Source organism: Kogia breviceps, chromosome 17, assembly GCF_026419965.1.
Source record: "Kogia breviceps isolate mKogBre1 chromosome 17, mKogBre1 haplotype 1, whole genome shotgun sequence".
NCBI classification, from domain to species: domain Eukaryota; kingdom Metazoa; phylum Chordata; class Mammalia; order Artiodactyla; family Physeteridae; genus Kogia; species Kogia breviceps.
Genome location: NC_081326.1, coordinates 44,599,161 through 44,611,934, shown reverse-complemented (window position 1 = coordinate 44,611,934; position 12,774 = coordinate 44,599,161).

Here is a 12,774-nt window from a genome sequence, read left to right as displayed (position 1 = left end):
AAATGGGTGGCAGGCATAATATTTGCTCTGGGATAGAGGTAAACAAGGTAAACCCCCCTACCTACTTTTGAAGATTCTTCCCTGATACCCCAGGTAGTCAAGATGCTTCTTCCTCCCTCTGGCTCCTATATGGGAATGGTTTTTGTTTTGTTTTGTTAGCTGCCCTTAATCCACTTCCTATTCTTCAGTCTCCCCCAATTTCCTTTTGGATATAGTCTGGTGGTATTGTTATCAGCTGTCCTCTTCCAGCCAAGGGAACAGCATATGACCCAGGCTAGACCAAGCAGACTCTCGCTCTCCCGTGTGGAAATTGACTCTTGAACTGAATGGCCAAGATAAAAAATAGTTGTTTTGTCCAGCAGCTCCTACCTGGTGACCACCCCACCCACCCTCCCATCTCCCCACCTCCCCACCCTCAGAGCTGATGGATGCTACCTATTTTCACCCCTGGTCTCTATGTGGGGCTCTCCACATTCTTTCCATAAGTCCCTTTTTTTGCTTAATTGTGCCAGTGTCAGTTTCTGTTGCTTGCAAACAAAGAACCCTGATGTACCCCCCTACTTTAGTTTTAATCACTTAAAAAGTGTTTATTGAGCACATACTATGCGTCAGGCACCCCCCCACACACACTAGACATGGGGGATGACACAGTAAAAGAAAGAATATCTGCCTTCCTGAGGCTCTCAGTAAAATGGGAAAGAAAACATTGAATAAATAGTCCCCCAACAGGCCATAGAGTGACAAGTGTGACAAAGGTCAAATTATTAAGCAAGTGTGTCTCTAGGATCTTAATTTAGGTTGGGCCCAAGGAGATAGCATAAAGGATGACACGTGTAAGCAGAGACCTAAAGACTGAGTGAAGAACATTCCAGGAAGAAGGGACAACCTCTGTAAAGGAAGACCTGAGGCAGGAAGTAGGGTTGCCTGTCTTGACCTGACCTTGGCCTTTGCTCATTTATCTGGTGGGACTTGACCAGGCCCATTCCAGCCTCTTCCTGGTCTGCCACCACCTGGGGCAATAGTCTTGGTGCAGGAACTCAGCTATCTTTCTCCATGGGCTCCCTGCCCTTTATACTAAGGCTCAAGGCAACAAGTCAAGTCGGTCACCTCCAGTGAATGTTAGCAATGTGAGAGGTGTGGTGAATTCTGAGCTGCACCTCCCTGACCCCCACTTCATGACTGAAGGACTCACTCGCCATGCCTGCTGTGAGTGCTGCAGGCAGACAGCCTTCAGCTGTCAGTCTTACTTTAAAAGCAGGCAGGTCTGGGGCTCCATCCCATGTTCAGAACTCTTAAGACTTCCTTTGAGACTACATTGTCTCAGCTTCTCCCTCTGCACAATCCTGCTTCCTCCCCTCCACTTCTACAGGCTCTGGTCCCAAGAGTGTTCCCTATGAACGTCCTGCACACTAATCATCATCTCAGAGTCTGCTTCCTAGGGACCCACCTTGCAACAGATGGAAGGCACCAGAATCAAGGGTGAGAAGACTGTGTCTGAGCCTGTCCCATCCTTACCGTGTTAGCTTAGACCAGCCTCAGTACTTACCACTGCGGTTGGTACCAGGCGCCATGCCTATCACACAGAAGGCAGGTCCACAATAAGTGTTTGTTGATTCAGACAGTGTACGGAACTTTCTCTGTAAATGTTTTTAAAACCCACACAATTGTCAATCATTATTATTTAGAGTTGGAAAAGGAAAAAAACATAAGACAACTCTAGTGAAAAAGTGAAAGATGAACTTATATGTGGAATCTAAAAATTTTACAAATCAATCTACATACAAAACAGAAAGACTCACAGACATAGAAAACAAACTTCTGATTACCAAAGGGGAAAGGGAGGATTTACTGTATAGCACAGAGAGCTATATTCAATATCGTGTAATAACCTATACTGGAAAAAATCTGAAAAAATATAGGTATATACAACTGAATCACTTTGTTGTGCACATGAAACTAATACAGTATTGTAAATCAACTATACTTCAATTAAAAAAAAGTGTGAAAGAGAGAACTAGATTAAAAGCTGGAGATCCTGGAGCAGGGAGAGTGAGGAAGAAAAAGCCACAGTTGTCCAGAGGAGACAAAATGAAGACGAGAAGGAGATCCAGCACTCAGAAAAATGAAAACTGGGACAGATCAGAGGCACAGAAACCAAAGGGTGAACAAGTGCACAAAAATGTGCGCTGCTTCAGAAATGTCGAGCGGGTTAAGTGATGATATAAAGCTTCAGATTCGGGCTTCCTTGTTGGCGCAGTGGTTGAGAGTCCGCCTGCCGATGCAGGGGACGCAGGTTTGTGCCCCAGTCCACGAGGATCCCACGGAGCGGTTGGGCCCGTGAGCCATGGCCGCTGAGCCTGCGCGTCCGGAGCCTGTGCTCCTCAACGGGAGAGGCCACAACAGTGAGAGGCCCGCGTACCGCAAAAATAAATAAATAAGCTTCAGATTCCAGAGCAACATTCACATTCTCTCTTCCAGAAATGATCCACTGGTCCTCAGCAGTCTACTTAGAAAACAGGGAAGGTGCAGGAACATATATCTGTCTCTTTCACCACTGTGGAACCAGGGCTTAAGAAGCTCTTGGCACCCACTGGGCACCTGACAACTAGTTATTGTTGAATAAGTCTTAGGGGTTTGAAAGTACAGTTGGTAATTTATTGTCACTAATGAAATAGTATGTGAGAAAAATCTGTCTGCCACACACACACACACACCTACCTACCCCATTCTATCCATTCAATCTAGCCGAGTTGCTGAGTATAAACAAAGCTGTTTCCTAGTATATCAGAAGCTGTTTTCCCTATGCACCAGCCCTGGAAGGGAACCCTTGAGCCTCTCCTTACGCTTATTTAAGGCCTTTGTACCTCTCTCGATAATTCTTTAAAGAGTATGTAAATGAACAACTAATAAGATGGCACACTTCTCAGTTTAGTCGGAAAAGGGTAAACACATGTTATAGAATATAGATGAGAGATCTGAAGACACTTTTTTTTTTTTTTTTTTTTTTTTTTTTTGCGGTATGCGGGCCTCTCACTGTTGTGGCCTCTCCCGTTGCGGAGCACAGGCTCCGGACGCGCAGGCTCAGCGGCCATGGCTCACGGGCTTAGCTGCTCCGCGGCATGCGGGACCCTCCTGGACCAGGGCACGAACCCGTGTCTCCTGCATCGGCAGGCGGATTCTCAACCACTGCGCCACCAGGGAAGCCCTGAAGACACATTTTGAAGGGTGTGCTAACAGGATATTGGAGGCCATAGGATTGTTTCAAAATAAAACAGTCCCCCTTTGAAGTGAGAATACATAAAAGCAAGTTATTACCTTTACGGATTTGGACCTTCTATCTGAGTGGAGACTGTGAATCCACACGCCCAGTTGGATGGGTGATCACAATATAATCTCCCCTTCCCATTTCAACCTAATTGTTTGTGGTGGTCTATCATTTTACTAGACGTGACTGTGACATTCGGCGCCTCATTGCACAATGATGTGTCTTATCGCCCCACTGGAATGTGAACTTTTTGAGGGTGAAGATTTTTTTCTTTAATCTCTGATTCCCTAGCATATTGCAGATTACCAATTGCGCGGGAGACATTAAAAGCATATTGGGGCTTCCCTGGTGGCGCAGTGGTTGAGAATCCGCCTGCCGATGCAGGGAACACGGGTTCGTGCCCCGGTCCGGGAAGATCCCACATGCCGCGGAGCGGCTGGGCCCGTGAGCCATGGCCGCTGGGCCTGCGCGTCCGGAGCCTGTGCTCCGCAACGGGAGAGGCCACAACAGTGAGAGGCCCGCGTACCACAAAAAAAAAAAAAAAAAAAAAAAAAGCATATTGAAGGAAGGGAGAAGAGGAAAGGGAAGGGGGAAAGAGAGGGGAAGGGGTCCGGTAAGACTCCAGGAACTCATTCAGAGTTGTTGAAACACTTAACTCCTGTTGACCTTCAGGTATTATAGCTTTCTGACTCCTGGAGTCCTGGGACATAGTGAGAAATACAAACAATTGGAAGCAGGAAACTGTTTTGTGAGGAGCTCTACCACTTAAAGCATGTATGTCAATAGAGGAGGCATTTAACCTCCAAGCCTCAGTATTCCCTTCTGTAAATTGGGAATTATTATTTCTCCTTAAAGAAATCTTGAGTAAGTGAAATAATATATTCAACAAAGTATTAAGAGCCACGTAATTGTTACTTGTAAGTATTATTACTTGGGAATCAGAACCATCTTCAACTGAACCCTCTCATCTGTTTTATTTGGCAAAACGTTGTACTTTGGGAAAGTTTTTGTTTTTGTTTTTTTCCTCTCCCGTTGCGGAGCACAGGCTCCGGACGCGCAGGCTCAGTGGCCGTGGCTCACGGGCCCAGCAGCTCTGCGGCATGTGGGATCTTCCCGGACCGGGGCACGAACCCATGTCCCCTGCATCGGCAGGTGGACTCCCAACCTCTGCGCCACCAGGGAAGGGAAGCCCTGGGAGAGTATTTTGAAGGAGGGGGAAAGGTGTTATCTTTTACTCATCTTTCCTTCTTATTGTCAGGATTTTGCTAATGTATTTAATATTTGCATTGGATGGCTGTCGTTTTAAAATTTATTTATTTATCTATTATTCATTTCTGGTTGCATTGGGTCTTTGTTGCTGTGCACGGGCCTTCTCCAGTTGTGGCGAGCGGGGGCTGCTCTTCGTGGCGGTGCGCGGGCTTCTCATTGTGGTGGCTTCTCCCGTTGCGGAGCATGGGCTCTAGGTGCGTGGGCCTCAGTAGTTGTGGCACGTGGCCTCAGTAGTTGTGGCTCATGGGCTCTAGAGCACAGGCCCAGTAGTTGCGGCGCACGCGCTTAGCTGCTCCGCGGCATGTGGGATCCTCCCAGACCAGGGCTCGAACCCGTGTCCCCTGCACTGGCAGGCGGATCCCTAACAACTGCGCCACCAGGGAAGCCCTGGCTGTCGTTTTTAAGAAATGATCGGGGGGCAACAGTGATTCCAAAGATTGACCAGTGATCTCCAATTGAATCAGAATCACTTAAGAACTTTATAGGCACTTCCCCAGTGGCGCAGTGGTTAAGAATCTGCCTGCTAATGCAGGGCACAAGGGTTCAAGTCCTGGTCCGGGAGAATTCCACATGCTGTGGAGCAACTAAGCCCGTGTGCCACAGCTGCTGAGCCTCCGCTCTAGATCCTGCGAGTCACAACTACTGAACTGGTGTGCCACAACTACTGAAGCTTGCACGCCTAGAGCCTGTGCTCTGCAGCAACTGAAGCCACTGCAATGAGAAGCCCGCGCACCGCAACAAAGAGTAGCCCCCGCCCCGCTCGCCATAACTAGAGAGAACCCGCACACAGCAACGAAGACCCAACGCAGTTGAAAATAAATAAATAAATAAATAAATTTTTTTTAAAAAAGAACTTTATAAAATACAGATTCCCAAGTCCCAACCCCAAGCAAGTCAATTCAATTGTTCTAGAGTGGGGATGGGAATTCTGTATGTTGAAAAGCTGCCCAGGTGAGTCTGACAAGCAGCCAGGCCAGGAATTCTGGACAGGCTTCTTTTTTCCATTTAAACCAGTCAGAAGACCTTCAAGGTCAGGCCTGAGAGCTTATGAATATGCCCCTTATTGCTGGCTGATTGCCTGGAAAATTCTATGAGGGTTCATGGCATGAGACTTTGTTATTTGAAACTAATAATGTTATAGTAGAAATGCTAGCATGAGCGTGACATTTCCGTAACAAATTCACAAGTAGGCATTTGGACCTAAAATCAAAGCTCTGGAGTTAGAGTGAGAGATAGGGAGCTTAGCAGGGCTTAGAAGAAGCATTTCAGTTGCTTCCGTAGTATTTCCTCAGCTTCAGGAGGAAATGGCGTAACACATACTTCCATCCATTTCCCAGGGATGTTTTGATCTGAAAATTCATGTGAAAAATGAATGGTGCCTTGGACTTCTTGGAAAGACTTATATGCATTATCATCTGTTTGTTCCGGGAAATATTTCTCTCCAAGGATACTACCCATCACAAATCTTGTAAAAAAAAAAAAAAAATGCTCTGTTCAAATTCTCATACTTGGCTGGTGGGAATGCAAACTGGTATAACCACTTTGAAAAACTATTTAGTAGTACCTAGTAAAGCTGAACATTTGCATAACCTATTTCACTCCTATACATATACCGAAGAGAAATGCAAACATATGTTTATCAAAAGACATGTACTAGAATGGTCATAGTCTCCCTGATCATAATAGCTCGAAATTGTGAACTACCCCAATGACCATCCACAGTAGAATGGATAAGTAAATCATCGTCTGTTCACACAACAGAGTCCAATATAGCAAGGAAAAAGAATTATTTACAAGTACGTGCAAAATTAGATGAATTTCAGATTCACGAGTTTAAATGAAAAAAGCCAGACTTCAATGCAAAGTTAAAATCAAACCCAAGGATGTAGAGCCAAAGTATAGTTGATGATGTTCACTAAAGGAAACTGACATTTATTTCCAAAAGGACCCCTTTCTTTTCAAAGATGCCCACACACTGGGAAGAGCCCACGCCCTGCAACCCCTGAACACTCCTTTCCCAGTTGACCATCCTGGTTGTCCTTAGAGACGTCTGACCAATAAAGTGCTTGAAACAAGATAAGCCCATAAGGCATATTTTACAAAAGCTTATGAGTTGATAATTCAGCAATGCCTTCCAAAACGAAGGAAAGTGTTTCCTCCATGTTCAGAGTAACTTTTTTTTTTTTTTCACCTTAAAACCCACCTTGAACAGAGCTCAGAAAGAGGTGCTGTTTAACTGGACAGCTGGGAAAGGTGTTCAGAAACTACCATGGGAAAAAGAAGTCACATTTCAAAGCATTTGAAAACAGCCTTGCCATATTTTTGTGTAAATGCTTTTTTAAATTCCTTCTCAAAATGTCTTCTCTTTTTACAAAAATGATGTGTGTTCATTTTTAAGTCAGTTGGTACAGAACACTACAAAGCAAAAGTCAATATATTAAATAAAAATCACCCCACGTCACCTCCCCAAGTAGCTATTATTAGCACTAAGTGACTATCGTTCCAACAAGTCTCTAGGCAGAGGTAGGAATTATTTTGTAAACACGGGTGCAAACTTTAAAAATAAATGACAAAGGAACATTGCTTGGGAAATCTCGGTTCATCTCTGTGGTGGAGAGAGAGGAACTTGTGCTTTCAGAGATTGTAAAAGAGCCTCTTTCTGGTCCTTCCCCTGATGAGATGAGCGCTCTGATAACGAAATAGTTGGAATTCTAAGGTAAATAGTGCCTTTTGGATCAAACAGTTGGCCTAACTCAGAGGTGGGATGAGGCATGGAAAAAGGAGGGGAACAGCCTCTAGTTCCCCTTGGGGACTTTCTGAAGGAAAGAAAGAGCCAAGGTGTAGACCATCACAGAGCAAAGAAGGGAAGAGGAGGTATGACTCTTGAGTTACTGCCAAAGCAATAAACTGCCAGGGGGCCTGAGGGAAACTTAAGATGACTGGGAAAATGAAGACTTGGAGGTTTTGAAAAATAATCCTGGATGTGATCAAAGAAAAGAAACAGAATAAAATAGTGTGTCATTGGTCTAACTGCTTTTATTTAAAATGACTTCAGCTTCTTCTATCATTTTTAAGATATGTCTTGGAACCACAGGTTAAATGTGCTAATTCTTAGACGTCATCTGTTTACAAGTAAACTGAGCCCAAAAATAAAATTCTGATTTGTGGCATGGCTCCTTCTCCAATTGGGTTGAGCAAAATTTTCACAAGATGAGGATCATTTTAACTGAGAGGATGGGGGAGAGTAAGGTGCAAATCTTGCCTTTCCAGCAATCTGAGATGCTGCCCATCGAACCCAGAGGACTGAATTTATCACCTACTGGCCTAAGGTGTCAAGGACACTCTGAGATTGAGAAGGAAAAAGTTCTCTCCTGCACAGAAGTTTTTCAAGTGTAAGGGTTGATAAATTGCAGCCATTAGAGCAAAAGGAACTTACAACTTGGTAAATCTCTCCTTGGACTTCATTTTCATACCAAAATCTCAAGTTGATGTTCAACTTTGGTACTGTTCTCACTGGTTAATGATAGAGCAGACCCAAACCGCTGAGAGCCCACTGTCCCTGAACATGTATGTGCCCTGCCCAGTCCATGAGCTTCACATGTCTTAGCCCAAGTAGCTCATAACTCTCTAAGGCAGGCACTACATTAAGTCCACTACATACGAACAAGTTCTGTTCAGAGAGTGCATTTGTAAGTCCACCAAAGTTAGCCTAGGTACCCAAATAACACAATCGGCTATATAGTACAGTACTGTAATAGGTTTATAATACTTTTCACATAAATAATACATAAAAAACAAACACAAAAAATAAACACTTTTAATCTTACAGTATGGTACCTTGAAAAGTACAGTAGTACGGTACAACAGCTGGCATCCAGGGGCTGGCATCGAGTGAACAGGCAAGAAGCGTTACCAACTGGAGGAGGGAGAGGGGGTGGGAGATGGTAGAGCTGGAGGATCCTCAGCAATGGGAGACGGAGGGCAGGCTGCAATTTCACTCACGCCTGACGTTGATGGAATGCACGTTCGGATCTTCGAAAGCTAGCAACTTGAAGGTTCGTATGTAGGGGACTTACTGTATTACTATCCCCATTTTACAGGTGAGGAAATGGAGGCAAAGAGAAGTTAGGCTCCTTGCCCAAGGTCACAGAGCTAGTGTGGGAGACTCCAAAGTAGACACTCTGAGCAAAGGGCCTGGTTCCAAAAACCTCACTTATGAACACTGAGGGCGATTAAAGTTAGGAGAGAGACCACGTTTCCTTAAGACAAATCCGATGTCCCCGCTGTAAGCTCTCCAGTTATTTCAAGTGGCCTTGGAGTCGCCAAATCCCACAGTACGCTCCCCCTCACCCCTCCCCCCCCCGTTTATTGTATTGGGTGTTGACCTCCTGACCTTGCACCCCAGCGTGACCTCAGCTCCTCTGCAGGAAGTGAGAGGTGAACTCATGCGGGAGTGTACATACCTGTGTGTGTGTGCATGTGTGCAAGTGTGCGTGAATCACGCATGTGTGTGAGTGAGCGCCTGTGAGCATGTGGTATGGGTTTACGTAAGTGCAGCGGTTGTGACTGTGTGAGCACATTTGTGAGTGTGTGTGGGTGATGGATGTAAATGTGAGTATTTGCACTTGTGAGTGTGTGTGTCAATGAGTGTGTGAGTGAAAGTATTGAGAGGAAACGTGTGTGGTTGTGCGTGTGTCTGAATGCATGTAGACGTGTGTGCATAAATATGTTTGAGAGTGGGGATGTGAGTGCACGTACGTGTGCCTGAATGAATACGTGTGCATGTGTGCCTGTTTGAATGACACAGGTGAGTGTGATTGTGTGTGATTGTGTGTGTGTGTGTGCGTTTGTGTGCTGTTCCCAACTTCCTTTACTGGCAGCCAGATCAAGTGACACATGAGCTCTGCCCTCTGAAGAGAAAGCTTGAGGAAGTTGTCCAAGGACAGCGCTGGCCACGGAGAGGGAGGAGGTCAGCTCTGGGCCACGCGGACTCTGAGGGTGGAAGCATAGCACACCCACAAGGGCCATCCCCGGCCGAGCTTCCTGGACCACTCCCGTGAGCGCTCCCCTCCCTGGGGTCTTGTGGGGTTTCCTTCTCTTCTAGTCGAGTCGGGTGAAGAGGGAAGTGGTCAGGTGCTAGAGAGGGAGCAGCTCAGGCTTCGCAGTCAAACAGCCTTCGGATCAAATTCATGCTCCGCCTCCGGACACTAAGGGGCTGTGGGCAAGCTCCTTCCATCCTTGGCTTCCCGATCTGATAAGGGAGAGCAATGATACCCGGAGCAAATGTTTCTGGTGAAGATCAAAGGGGCCAGTGCACCTAAAACAATAACAACAACAAAAACCAGAAAAAAAACAACAACTAGGCATAACACTCTGCACAAAGTATATGCTCAACAGATGATATTACCATTCCAGTGAACCAGTAAGATCACCGTTTCTTTCTTCCAAGTTGCCACTTTGGGTCAAATCCATAGCTCTCACAGTGGAGCCAGGCTCTACTGGAGGTTTATAGAAGCTCTTCGGTTCATCTTCATTATGCATTAGGGCACTTGAGAAGCCATTTGCAAATGAGGCCCCAGGCTCGGGGAAGAGTTAATATACCAAAACGGTGACAACACTCCTTACCGTCACCAGGAAATCAGCTCTTTGCTTTGCAAGAGGAAAGTAGAAAAGTCCCTCTTTCTCAACAAACCCAATTCGACACTGAAGATTCTGGCTGGAGTGAAATATGGCTCTTTAAAAATGAAACGCTACACTTGTAAGTGTGAGTTGATTGCCCGGCTTTTCAAGGACCAGAAAGTGAAATAAAGAAAGGAACTCTCAACAGGGAGGCCACCGCGTCACTGAGGAGAACTGAGTCTGAACAATGACTGGCTGGCGAGGCCACCTGCCTTCGAGGCAGGAATTGAGTCAACATAGGCATTGAGCAAACAGTGGGGCTTTAGTGTTCTAAATCAGTTTGAACAGTGGTTAAAGCTTGTGGGCCGAGGAGCCCTGAAAGCCTGCACACATCCTCTATTAAGCCTGAGCCAGTCTCCTGGGGCCGACGCTTTGTTTACTCAGTGTCTTTTATTGCAAAAAGGCCGCCCCGCTAGTGTCGTAAGCTGAGCTGAGTGGAGGCCGAGGAGAGAGGCAGCGTCTGCCTCCCCAGTGGTGCTGGCTCCCCTGCCTGCAGAGAAAGTGTGGGCTGCACATTCTTCCCAGAGCGGGGCTTGGGGTTCCATAACACCAATAAAGTGGAAGCCCGAGGTGAAGAGAACACAATGGAAGGACAAAAGGCATAAAACACACCCTGTCGGGAAGGGGCCTTGGAAATAGCTTTTAAGATTCTTGCTCCAAGGTGGGGACACGGCCTGAGAAAAAGAGGGTGGATTTCCCGGGTTCCAGGTCGCTCTGAGACACGCTCAGCCGGCAATGCTCCTCCGTCTCCCATCCGTGTACTTGAGAAGGCCTCCACTTCAGCAATTCAGAGGCCTTTAGAATTGGGGCAGATTAGAACTAAAGAACTTCAGGACTGGGCATTATGGTCTCCCACGTGAAAAAGGACACGGCGCGGTGTCAATGAGTGAACAATGAACAATGAGTGAACAATGTAGATTTGTCATCGTGAAAAGCTAGAAATATTCTGGGGGGAGTGGCGGGGCAGGGTGGATCCCATAAGAAACCCTAATCTCACAGCATTTCATGTTTTTCGGGCGGTAAGGAAGTGGAGAGGCGACCGATGGGACACCAGAGGACACAGCGCCCATGCAGGTGCAAGGCGCTATTCCACACAGACGGGCTTTGTCCTCAGTGCCTTCCTATGTCTCATGGTGACCTGACTCCCAGCCCAGAACAGTGAGGAGGGTTTCCTGGGGCTGAGACCCAAGTGCATCATGAAAAGTAAGAGGGTATCAACACCCGCTCCCAACCTTACCCAGGCCTGGCCTCTTCTAAATCTTCCTATGTAGCAAAATGTCTTCTTCCTCCCTTCTTCCATCAAAATCCCATTCCTTCAGTACAGTGGGTCTCAGCTGGAAGGGATTTTGCACCCCCAGGGGCGCTTGTCACTGTCTGGAGACATTCACAGTGATTCCAGCCAAGGACTGGAGTGCTACGGGCACCTCCTGCGAGTAGAGGCCAGAGATGCTGCTAAACATCTTACAAGGCACAGGGCAGCTCCCCACATCAAAGAATTATCCAACCCCAAATGTCACCTGGACCAAGACTGAAAACCCCGCGTTCTTGTACTGAAATCACAGCTACGTTATTGAAAAGCATCTGTTTGCGCTAATTCACAATATGGTTTGAATGGCTGATAGTCCATGTATAACCTTCCAGGGTCAGTTGGTTTTTAAAAGAGGTTCTCACTTTTTGGCAAGCTTCTAAATCATACGAAAAAGGAAGCGAAGACTTTTGAGAAGCTCTGGGGGAAAATGTTTTGTATGCATGTGTGGAGGAGGCCCTCCTGGCTATTCCTTCCTTCTCATCACGAAGGCACCTAACTACTTGTGTGGGTAGAAAGCCCAGTCCTGGGCACTCGTTCTGGCAAGAGCTGAAGTAAGGACCTAGGAGTGCTGCCTCGTCTACCTGCACTCAATGGGAGACACAAGCATTGATTTACAGAACATCCTGGTCCAGGTCGCCATGTGATGGAATGATTCGAAGTAAAAAGCCTGAAGGGGTAGCAAAGGTTGGCGTGAAGAATGGATACACTGGCCCCTAATGCTTACTCCTGCACAGTTCTCAGTAAGCTGTTTGCAAGAAGGCACTAAATGCATCTCTTAGGTCAAGGTTTCTCAATCTCAGATGCATGTTAGAATCCCTTGAGAAGGCTTAACAAATTCGGATGCCCAGAGTGACCTCAGGCCATTTAAGGAAAATCCCTAGAAGTAAAATCCAGGCATTAACATTTTGAAGTTAAATTTTTATTAAAGTATTACATACATATATAAAGTGCATGCATCTTTAGCAATTCCATTTCTGGAAGTACAACCCCCAAGATTGCAAGCAGGGTCTCAAAGAGATATTTGTAAATCCATGTTCATAGCAACATTATTCCCAAGAGCCAAAAAGGTGGAAGTAACCCAAATATCCATCAGTGGATGAAAGAATAAATGAACTGTGGTCTATACACACAATGGAGCATTACTGAGCCTTCAAAAGAAAGGAAATCCTGACATATGCTACAATATGGACGATACCTGAAGATGTTATACTAAGTGAAATAAACCAGTCACAAAACTACAAAGACAGGTGTT